We start from the raw sequence: 11,976 nt of genomic DNA, 5'->3' as shown, positions 1-11,976 counted from the left end.
GTATTCAGCCCCCTCTTCAGTGACATCCCTCCCTCTTTACAGCTTGCTTTCTGAATTCGACCCTCAGTGGGTTTCCTCAAGCCCCAAACTCCTTTCCACACACAGTAGGCTTCTTTTGGTTGATCCACTGTCTCTAGGACAGGGCTTTGCTTGGTCCAATCGTTCCTCATTAGTCTAACTGTTACTGCTATAGGGGAAACCTGGTTAATTGTTTCAAGCCAGCTAGAGACATAATTTGTGCAAATGAGCTGGGCACATGGGTTTGTCTCCTCTGAAACGAGAGAGAAGAACGTTTAAACCGATGTTTAATTTGGTTATTCAAATGAAAACAGAAAATGGTAGCAAATACTTCCTACCTGGAGTCTTTGCTTGGGTTGAGTTAGCCCTTCTTTTTGGCAGAAAGCCAGAAAGAACAAGGGTTTAAACACAGAGTAGAGATTGGAAACTGGAGCTCTACTTAGGTGCGTTTTTATTGGAAAGGAAGGCAGGCTTTGGATACAAGTTTGCTCTCTTTTTTCCCCCCAGAGGAACGGAGACTAATTAGGGGGAAGTGAGAAGGGACCCCCAAGAGTGGGAGAAGCAGCAAGGAAGGACACCCCAAGTTACTCTTGTAAATGATTTAACTGCACATGGGGTGGGAAGAAATCTTTAACACTTGGCATAGCGGTGCATACCTATAAATCGCAGCACTCGGAGACAGAGGCAGGAGGATTGCTAAAACTGGTCTATGTATGAGTTCTAGGCCAGCTGGGACTACTACGTAATGAGACTTTTTGGCAAATAAAACAAGACAAGATGTCTTTTCCCATCCCGAGCTGGTCCTACTTCTGGATATGCTGACGTAGCAATTTATAGTCTGTCCTGAAGGACCACCATCTCTCTGCCAGAAAACCCTGATCATCTACATTAGAGTACTGAAGTCAGAGATTTCCTCGGATATCTTGAAAGGCAAACTTCTGGGTTGGCTGTGAATATCTTTTGTTTGACACCTCTGGCAGGCGATTTCTCCAGGAGTGCAACCTCACTTGGTAAGTCCCCTGGGTAATAAAGGTACCCAGGCCTGTCTATCTGTCACTGTAGCCTCCTGCTGTCCTTGGGAATGGGAACTACTGCCACCCTCTGTCCTGATCACCTATACATAGCCACTGATTCTGGCTCAGCAACCAGGAAGAATCGTTTCTTGACCATTGTGATGAATCACAAGGCAACAATACTGGTGAAAAGAAATAGTACCTAGTCCAAGTACAAACTGAGGCCTGGGTTCACTGGAGGTGATGACCACTGAGAGCTTATTGAAATGGAAAACATCATACACTGCTTAGATAGCTTAAGGGTTAAGAGTGCGTACTGCTCTTGTAGAGGAGCCAAGTTTGGTTCCCAGCACACACGTGGGGTGATTCACAACTGCCTACAACTCCAGCTCCAGGGGATCTGACACCCTCTTCTGGCCTTCATAGGCAATAACACGCAGGTGTGCGCACGCACGCACGCATGCACTTACTTAAAAATAAATCTCTTGAAAGTGCTGTGTGTTACTTTTGGACATTCAGTGTTTTCGTTTGAGGGGGAAGATACATCTTTCAAGGGTGTTGTTTCCTTTTCCATCTTTATCTAAGGTGACTGACTTGGTTCCTGGGAGACACTCAGGTCCCGTTGCGTCCCGTGCCCCGCCTCTCCCTGCCCCAACCCCCCCAAACTGGAGTTTGCGTCTTCAACACGCTGTACTTCCGGCTTTGCAGAGCCACCTTTCAGAGGTCAGCCAGCACCACCCTGTTGGAGGGTCAGCTAAGTGGTGTGGAAAGGAGTGACTGGCCCAGACCAGGCCAGAGTGGGATGACCATGAACTTGGTGTTAGATAGCCCATAGATTAGAGCTCTGGAAACGGTCCAAGGACAATAAAAGCAGGGAAATCTATTTTCTTTTTCAGACATTGACTGTGAAGCTGGTGGGTCTCGAATAAATGTCGGGGACTAACTGAACAGTTTGCTCCCTCTACCCAATCCAGCCTTCTCTCCACCTCCTTCTTCCTTTTTTTCTTTCTTTCTTTCTTTCTTTCTAACTAAGTCTTGCTATGTAGCCCCCAACTAGCTTAGTACTATATAGATGAGCTTGGTTGAACTCACAGCAATCATCTTACCTCAGTTTCCCCAAATGCTGGAATTACAGGCATGGACTACCACACCTAATCTCTGCTAGCCTCCCCTGCCCACCCCCCCCCCCCCCCCCCCCCCCCCCCCCCCCTTACAGGTTTTTTATTCTGTAGCCCTGCCTGGCCTGTAGCTAACAGAAATCCACCTGCTTCTGCCTCCGAATTCTGGGATTAAAGGCGTATGATGCCACCCTCGGCCTGAGACTAGCTTGAGTCTCCTCCATCCTCAGTCTTTGAAAGCTGCCAAAACAACAGTGGTCAAATGCAGTGGCCCAAAGCACTCTGGGAGGAGGTCTGAGAAACACCTGGAATAAAAGGTTCCCTCAATTTCTAAGGAAAAGTGAGCCCTATTTACCAAGGGGAGTTGCAAATTGAGGCACCTGGATGTAGATTGGGACCTTCCTCCTCTAGGATCACAGACCCGGGAATGCAATCCTGAGTGTCTCTTGCTTCCTGTGGGTGAGACCACCTGGGCATAAGCCAGTTGTTGGTCGAGGAGTGCATTCCTCAGAATTTAAAGATGGATTCCTTCACACACACAAAAAAAACACAGGATGGAAGGTAAGTAGACCTTCCAGAGGCCTGTAGCAAGAGTATTTACATGTATTTAACTTGGGGGAAAACCTGTGGCTAACGCAGTTAACAACAGCTTGCAAATGGGAGAATCCTGATTCCCAGGAGCTGAAGGGCTTGGATTAGGCGGTGCTCGGGCCTCCTGAAGAGAATGGGGTCTATCATGTTAATGGATTGCATTTTATTAAGGACAGGACAAAGGGCCTGAGTTTGGGAATGAGAGTTTGTTTTGGGGTCCTTTAATATGGAGATGACCTTCCCAAAGGTAAGGAGGAGGGCCCTGGAGTCAGCCCACAAACTAGTCCTAACCAGCCTGGCGTGAGTGGGGGTGGGGTCGAGACTCACCACAAGGGTGATGCTCCCATCATTTGTGGCTCCCCTAACAGCACTTGAGAAAGGCACAGAAACCGGCAGAAGAAGTGATGCTTTGTTTCGGCCACTTAGTGAAACGCCAGGCTCCCCAACCTCTCCTGAGCCACTTCACACTTTCCCCTAGAACCACAGGTTTAGCAGACATTATAAAACTCCAAACTCTCCTCCTCAGCCCTGCTGGGGAAGGTGAGATGTGCGCTTCTGAATGAGGTGGGTAGGGGAGGGGGGGGAGGGAGGAGGGGGAAAGGCCTGGGTGTCCCTGCTGACTTGCCTCTGCCTATCTCTTGGGGTCCTAGTTAGGGTCACTGTGACTATGATGAAACTCCACGACCAAAGCAACTTGGGGAGGAAAGGGTTTAGTGGGCTCATGCTTCCACAGCACACTGTTCGTCATTGAAGGAAGTCAGGGCAGGAACTCACACAGGGCAGGAACCTGGAGGCAGGAGCTGATGCACAAAACACGGAGGGGCCCAAATGTTTACAGGCTTGCTCCTCACGGCTGGCTCAACCTGCTTTCCGCAAGAACCCAGGGCCACCAGCCCAGGTGTGGCCCCACCCATAACGGGCTGGGTCCTCCCCCATCAATCACTAACGAAGAAAATACCCTACAGACTTGCCTACAAGCCTGATCTTTTTTTTTTTTTTTTAAGTGTAAGTACTATTTTACTTTTCCAAGGCGGTTTTTCTTCTGTCTTTATGAAGCCACCTCTTCACATGGGCTTTGGTGGAGGTCGTGGTGCAGCTCCAGCAGGTCAAGATCGCGGTGGGGGTGGGGGTGCGGTCCTTGCGGGCTTCCCGGGATCGATTCCCGACTACCTTGCTATGACTAGCACAGCTCACGCAGTAATGCAGCTTGACACCGAGTTTGCGAAGCACATACGCGTCAAAGACATTTGCTTCGGATGTGTCCCTGACAGCAGTGGCCTCTCCGGTGTTCCAAACGACTAACTTACTTCTTAATGGCCTTGTCTTTGGGCACGCACCGGGTGCAGTTTGGCAGCACATGGCCTCGGCCCTTTTTGGCACGACCGTTGTTTCTTCTTGTTTTGGTCATCTTGGAGCCAAGACCCGCAAAAAGTGCACAAGCCTGATCTTGTGGAGGCATTTTTTTTCTCACTTGGGGTTCTCTGGTCACTCTAGCTTATGTCAAATTGGCATAAAACTAGCCAGCCCACTTGGGGAAGGCGAAGCATGCAAAGTAGGATCTGGATACAGAGAGCTTTGCCATGGCAGAAAGGGTGTGAGGCGGCCTTGAGAGTGAGGGAGAAAGGGCCTGGTGGATGGAGAGGCCGACTCGATGTAGGTGTGTGAACAGCAGCAGCATGTGTTCGAGGCACCAGTAAGCCCCAGAGAGGCAGAAAGACATGAGTGTGCTAATGGATCCTCCTAGCTGGCAGGGGGGACCAGCCTGAGCGAAAAGGAGGCATCGCTTGATGCTGGGGTGGAATTTGCTGCTGCATAGACATGTTTCATCTATGTAGTATTGTCTCAGTGGTGCTCGGTGGCCTCACTAGCGAGGAGACATTGTGTCTCCTTTTAGGGATGCAGATGGATTATTCCTAGACATAGTGGGGAGACCCAGATGTCTGGGGCTCTAGAGGTGGGTTTGACCACCGCAGAGTTCTGCTTCCTTAAGGCTTGGCCCATGCTGCACTTACCTCTTCTTTCTGCTCCACTCTTATCTCAGGGGACCCTTTGCACATCTGGGCATCAGGTGAAGGACACCAACTTCACCAAATCCTCATGCTTCCTAAGACTCTAGGTACTCCTCTGAACACTAACCTTATCAAGCACTTTTCCTGCAGTTCTTTGCGCCTGGGAAAATGAGAGCACCCTTCCTCTTTGCTCAAGGTCATTATGAAACATCTAGACAGTGCAATATAAAAAAGAAAAAGGGAACAGTCGCCAGCAACTCACCCTCAGAGAGACAGCAACTGTTGAAATTTTGGTATGAATCTTTCTAGATTTTTCCATATCCACTCAAACACACATAAAAATGCCTATTCTATGTCTGTGGAAGGTCATTCCTTAATATTCTGAAAGTAATTATATGAGGGTTTAATCTCTTATTGAGAATAAAGGGGTCTCTTGGCTCACAGGGGCACACAGAGATGGAAGCAACCGTCACAGAGCCTATACGGGTCTGCACTAGGTCCTCTGCATATATGTTACGGTTGTGTAGCTTGGTGTTCTTGCAAGACTTCTAACAGTGGGAGTGGGATGTTTCTGACTCTTTCATCTGCTCTTGGGACCCTTTTCTTTCTACGGGTTGCCTCGCCCGGCATTGAGCTGAGGGTTTGTGCCTAGTCTTATTGTATCTTGTTATGCCTTGTTTGGTGGACATCCCTGGGAGGCCTGAAGGGAAACAGAGGAGGAGTGGATCTTTGGGGGATGGGAAGAGGAGTGGGAGGAGTAGATGAGGGGAAACTGGGCTCAGGATGTATCGGAAACAAAAATAACAATCAATCAATAAATAAGAATAAAGGGGCCTCTTACCTTTGTGTATTCTGCATCCTCTAGAATAGGCTGTGTACAGCAGTAAGTGATGAAGAAATGATTAAGTTCGAAGGCTGGTTTTTGTTTGTTTGTTTGTTTATTGAGTTAAGCTTTCATGTAACCCAGGCTGATTGCCAACTCAGTGTGAGGCTGGTCTTGAACTCCTGATTGACTGAATGTTACCAGGCCGGCTTTAAATTCATTATGCAGCCAAGGACGATCTTGAACTTCTGATCACCCTGCCTTCCCCACCAGGTTGCTAGTGCTGCGATTACAGGTACATGCTCTTGGGCCTGGTTTTATGCCATGCTGGGGAGCAAACGTGGGGCTTCCTACATGGTAGGCAATCACTCTACCAACTGAGCCAGAGCTCTTCCTCTTAGGGGGGAAAGGGTGTTATTATTTGTTTGTTTGGAGGCAGGGTTTCTCTGTGTATCTCTGGCCATCCTGGAACTCACTCTATAGACCAGGCTGGCCTCGAACTCACAGAGATCCACCTCCTCTGCCTCCCCAGGCTTGTTTGTTTGTTTTTCTCAGCATTTCCCTAGCTATACCAGCTGGTCTGGTGTTTACTGTGAATCCTGGACTGGCCTTGAACTCACAGAAACCTCAACCTACCAAATCCTGGGATTACAGATGTGTACCTCCATACCTAAGTGGATTTTTCTTTATCTACTTAAAAAAATGAGAATGTATTGTGATGTGAGGGAGGCCCTTTCCTATTCCAGCCATCTGAAGACTTCTGAGGGTCACCACAGAGGGAAGGGGAGGAGGAGGGAGAAGGAAACATGGGGGAGGGGAGGAATGAGTGTGTTCAGCCATCTTTCTCCTTCTGCCTGACTCCCACAGAACAGGTCCACTCACATTCAGGGTACATCTTCTATCTTCCACAGAGATTCTAAGTCCAGTCAAGTAGAAAATGATGATTAAGCCATCAAAGCTATCTATCTACCCATTCCCATCAATGAGACCCCCCCCCCTCGGGAGAATGAATTGCCTTTTCCTGTGGCCTTATATGTGTCCTGGCACTATTGAGGATGAGATGCCATCCCCACACTTGTTGGGGGTGTGTGTAGGAGGGGTGGCACAAGAGCACATGTGATACCCCCACTTCTCTGGCCTTCTCTTCTTCTCTCATGAATGTTGGCGTGCATCTCAGAGGTGATGCTCTGGGCTCCCGGATTGGTGGGGCAGGTGCAGTTGGAAAAGGGGCCAACACAGGGTTCTAAGTATTAGGTGTCAAAGTGGTGCCCAAGAGAGGTAGTAGGTTCTGGTCAAGTGAGCGAGAAAGCTTTCCTCCACTCCCTCCTCTGTCACAGAGTCCCCCACCAAGCTCACCTGCCTACTACACAGGGCCTGTCCTTACAGGCCACTCTCTTTGGGGTGTTTTTTCTACTTTCTCCTGGGCAAATGAACCTTGATTCTTCACAAGCAATCACTTCTGCTCTCTGCAGCCATGCTGGGCAGAACTGCCTCTCCCACAGCACCCCACTGAAGAGTCCCTGTGGTCACCCGGCATCGAGATCCTGTGCCTAATGTCTTCTCCAGGTGGACTATGAGCTTCTTGGGTGCAGGGTGGTGGCATTGACTTGATTTGTTGCGGGAGAATGATATTTTATCCCTTCCAGGTTCTATCTGGCTTCTGTCTGCCCAGTGCCTCTGTGGGGTGTGTTGGCCTGTGAGGTTGTAACCGGAGGATGGCCGCCATTCCCTCATGCTTTGTTGACTTTCTGATGTAACAGGTGAAGGCCGCAGGCTTTGCTGTTATTGACCTGCTTAGATCGGTATTTCCAATGCTGCCGCAGTCTCATAATGTGTTAAAGTAAGGGCTGGAGATGAAGCTCATGCAGCAGGATGCTTGCAAATACTCCGAAGAGAGGGGCCTGCCATAGCTAACAATACTTGTTCCTGCAGCCACCCTGCAATAGGAAGGTAAGCTTGCTTGGTACTCTGTGTAATAGACCAGAGAACTGATTAACCGGCACTGCGTGGTGCCGTGAGCCTGTAATCCCTATACTTGGGTGGTAGAGGCATGAAGATCCAGGGACTAAGGTAGTCATCCTCTACTACATAAGTGAGTGCCAAGCCAGCCTGGGCTATGTAAAAACCTGTCTTGAAGTAAACAAACAAACAAACAAACAAATAAATAAGTAGATAGATAGATAGATAGATAGATAGATAGATAGATAGATAGATAGATATAAACACCTAGTGGGTTTGAATTATTGTGAGGAGATGAATTACTACAGTGGTAACATTCACAATAAGCATTCACTAAATGCTTTTAGCAATTACTTTTACAGTATTTAAAAAACCTAGCCAACCTGGCAAAGAATTTGCAGAAACAACCTGAGTAGATACAGCCCAAAACTTAGGGATTCCCACACCTGCCAGCTATGTGGCCTCTTTCACAGTCATATCAGTTCATGTCTCTCCTCTGACATGTTACCACACACTCTGAGCAGGCCTTGGGCAAGGAGATGGGAAAGGCCCCCAGCTCAGACCCTCTGTGGTAGGTGGTCCAGAGCCACTGGCAAGGACTATATGGAGTCCACTCCCTGGTATGTCCTTCCTTCAGAGCCTCTTCTGTAAAAGGCACAGGAATCCCAGCCTCACAGGAGTAAATGAAGTAAAGGGCTTAAGGTAAATCACAGATACCACCAAATGTAACGGGTTATAACTAGCTGTTAGCTCAATTTGCGTAATCTTCTCCTGAGATGGGTAGAGATATTCTGAGGTAGAACTTCCAGCCACCCGCTCTTAGAGCTTCACAACTTTCCCCTTCCCCCTGCAACCTTAGAGCCCAGGAACTGGATGGGCTGAAACAGACCTAGGTAGACATTTCTAGAGAGCCTTGCACACACCTTTCCCAGGGAGGGCTTTCCTTAGACACTGTCTCAGGGTGGATGGACAGGCCTCTGCCCAGCTCTTTGGAGTTGGTGGCTTGGTCTGGGACTATCTCATCTCTTCCTGTCCTGGGGCCAAGCCCTAATCTCTTCTTTCACTGCCTTTGTGCGGCCGTCTTTCATTGGGGCCCCCGACACAAAGCCCGGGTGAGCTGAGGTCAGATTTTCAACCTTTGGCTCTGGATTTCCTGTCTTTTGTGGAGTGGACGATAGATTATACCACCCAGCTTCCTGTCATTTCAGCACAGGGGGCTCCCCTGTCCTGGCACCAGCCCACTCCAGGAGGCTGGGAAATCCTTTTTGGAACAGGAAGACAGAGGATCTGCCTTCATGCCCAGCTGCTCAGACCCTCTTATTGTGGAACATTTTTTTGAGGTCTCCTGGTCATTGAAAAGGAATTCTAAAGGCTGGGCAGATGGCTTAGGATATAAAGTGCTTGCAATATAAGCATGAGGGCCTGAGTTTGGATCCCCTGCACCCATGCAAAGCCAGACTTGGTAGCATGCATCCGTAATCCTGAACTCACAGAGTAAGATGAGAGTAGATGGGAGAATCTCCTGAAGCTGGAAGCTCGGAAGCCAGCCAGCCTTGGTGAATGCAGCAGCAAAGGAGAGGCCGTGTCTCAAAACAAGGTAGACCGTGTGGACTGATACCAGAGGTTGTCCTCTGACACTTGTGAGTGCTGTAGCAAATGCACACCTGAATTCTCACACACGTGAACACACACTACCACACACACAAACATCCTCCCCCACAGCACCACACACACACACACACACACACACACACACACACACACACACACACACCATCCATCTTTATACATATACAGGTACTACCTCCCCGTTCACAATTTGGTTTTGGTTTTGATTTTTCAAGACAGGGTTTCTCTGGAAAGCCTTGACTGTTCTGGATCTCATTTCATAGACCAGGCTGGCCTCAGACTCACAGAGATCCACTTGCCTCTGCCTCTTGAGTGCTGGGATTAAAGGTGTGCACCACTACTGCCCAGCCATAAATATTTTTTATTTTAATTTTTTTTACACAATTAAAAAAATATTACTTCTTACAGGATTTGAAGTCTGATAGCATTCTAAATATAACTTGGAATAATATAGGATATATATAGTGTTCCCATTTTGAGAAGAAAAAAGGGTCAGTCCTGTGGCTCAGCAGGTGAGAGTTCTTTCTATCAAAAACCTGCAACCTCTGCTCATTCCCCAGATCCCATGATGGAAGGGGTAAACTGACTCCTGAAGCTGTCTTCTGACCTTGGCACATGTACCATAACACACGTATGCCCTGTGCTATGCACCCGTAAACCCTAACGATAATAAAGTTTACATGAACCATATACATATCATATATTCCATTAAGCCATACTCCTTCACCTCATTTACATCCCAGATCATGAACTCCAAAGAGTGATGGCTAAGTCCTTCGGTAGTAAAGTGGAGCTGTGCAATGAAGAAGAGAGAACCCCGTGGTAAGGGAAGGAACTGGATTTGATGAGGGGTACGTACGGGAGGTGGCATTAATTCCCTAGAGAGACTGTAACAAAGTACCTCGAGCTGCAAAACTTAAAGGGCAGAATTTCAGTTTTCACCATTCTGGGGGCTGGAAATCTGAAGTCAGGGTGTCTGAGGGAGGGAGTTCCTTGAGGGCTAGAGGGAGAGCCTTCTCCTACTTCTGTAGGCAGCTGGTCATCCTTAGTGTCCTTGGCTTGTGTTTTCGTCCTGGCGCCTGTGTCGTCTGGTGACATTTTCCTCAGCTACAACTTCACTATTTCTATCCAGATTCATTTTTTTCTTTTCTTCCTTTTTTTTAAAGATGTCAGCCATACCCATTCAGGGCTAACCCTACTCCAGTATGACCTCTTCTAAAATGATTATATCTGTAACCACCCTAAGGTCTCGGGGGGCTAGGACTTCAATAGGCTAGGACTCCACTCAACAGCACGGGCTCAGGTTAGTGACTTTCTATTTGTTATCTATTCTTGTCAAGCTGTATGCTGAATTCTTTTACTAGAGAGGCATGCTCAAGACAGGCCTCGCCCTCTGACACTACAGTCTAGAAGAAAGAAATAGAGGCCAGGAGTAAGTGTCGTTGTGCATGACAACGCAGTGTGCCGGACACCTGAGGGGTCACCTTGGCTGACAAGGGTTCTTGAAAGGATGCTCTACCCATTCTGTGGTGATGGGAGTTTCTCAGGGAAGGTGATGGCCTCCAGAGGGAGGGCCGTGACTTAAAGGAGCAGGAATATGGGCGATAAAGAGGTATCTTTTGGCTGGGCATGGCTACACACCACTGTAACTCTCAACACTTGTACGGCTGGGGCAAGATGGCTGCCCCGGGTTTGAAGCCAGCCTGGCTACATAATGAAACCCACGAGAAGCATGTTCCTGATTCCAAGCATAGCGTGTGAGGGCTAAGTTTGTAGGAGGCTTAGGAGGATCACTTCCACCAGGATCCGAGGGGAGAAAGGGTTTATTCCGCTTACAATTCCAGATGACAGATGGTCATCAAGGCAGAAACTCAGAGCAACGAGTCACTTCGCACCCGGGAGCAGTGACAGAAATAAACACATGCATGCTTCCTGCTTCCCTTGCCCTTTCCACTCAAACCTTTCAGGGTCCATCCCAAGGAAATGGTGTGACCCGGATCAGGGTGGGTCTTCCAACCTTAAGTAACCAATTAAGAAAGCCAACACCTCACCCCCTCCAAACCCTTACAGGTACGACTACAGGCCATGATCTAGGCAGCTTCTCACTGCGCTTCTTCTCCAAGGTGGTTTGAAGTTATGTTAAAGGGACAGTTTAAACTATCTGGCCCCAACCTGTGAGTTGCGACCCCTTCGGGGTGGGGGAGGGTGGGGGGGGGGGCAGGGTCCGAATGACCCTTTCACAGGGATCACCAACGAGACCATAAGAAAACATGGATATGTAGATTACAATTCATAACACTAGCAGAATTACAGCTATGAAGTAGCAACAAAAATAATTTTATGGTTGGAGGTCCCCACAGCATGAGGAACTAGATTGGAGGGTCGCGGCGTTACGAAGGTTGAGAACCACTGCTTCAGAAGGGGGCAATGTCTGTCTACTGGGTGACCTAGGGGTCACTTCCCTCTAACATTTTCCTTTTCTTCCCTGCTCCTCCTCCTCTCCCTCCTCTTCTTCCTCCTCCTCAACTCTGACTCCTCCTCCTCTCCCTCCGCTCCTCCTCCTCTTCCTCCTCCACCTTCTGTTGTTCTTGCTTTCTTTGCAGTGCTGAGTATGGAACTCGGAGCCCTGAGACCCGCTCTGTCCCACTGAGTCCACACCCCAGCCCTTTTTCCTTTATCCTTTACTGTCTCTCCGGCCTAATCTGTCCCCAAGCGGACTCTGCTGGCCTCAGGTCTCTGCAGACACTTTTCTCACCCCTTCTGTAGCCCATTTCCCAAGGGAACAGGGAACTGAAACAGCAGCGCCAGAGTTGGAT

General features: G+C 48.7%; 1 pseudogene; it reads right to left on the bottom strand.

Moving 5' to 3' along the window:
* Positions 1-3,804: 3,804 nt before the first annotated feature.
* On the bottom strand, positions 3,805-4,148 carry LOC118571357 (annotated as a pseudogene).
* Positions 4,149-11,976: the final 7,828 nt, after the last annotated feature.

This window comes from Onychomys torridus, chromosome 21 (genome assembly GCF_903995425.1).
Source record: "Onychomys torridus chromosome 21, mOncTor1.1, whole genome shotgun sequence".
NCBI classification, from domain to species: domain Eukaryota; kingdom Metazoa; phylum Chordata; class Mammalia; order Rodentia; family Cricetidae; genus Onychomys; species Onychomys torridus.
The sequence above is the reverse complement of the archived record's forward strand: the minus strand, read 5'-3'. Positions and strand labels throughout refer to the sequence as shown.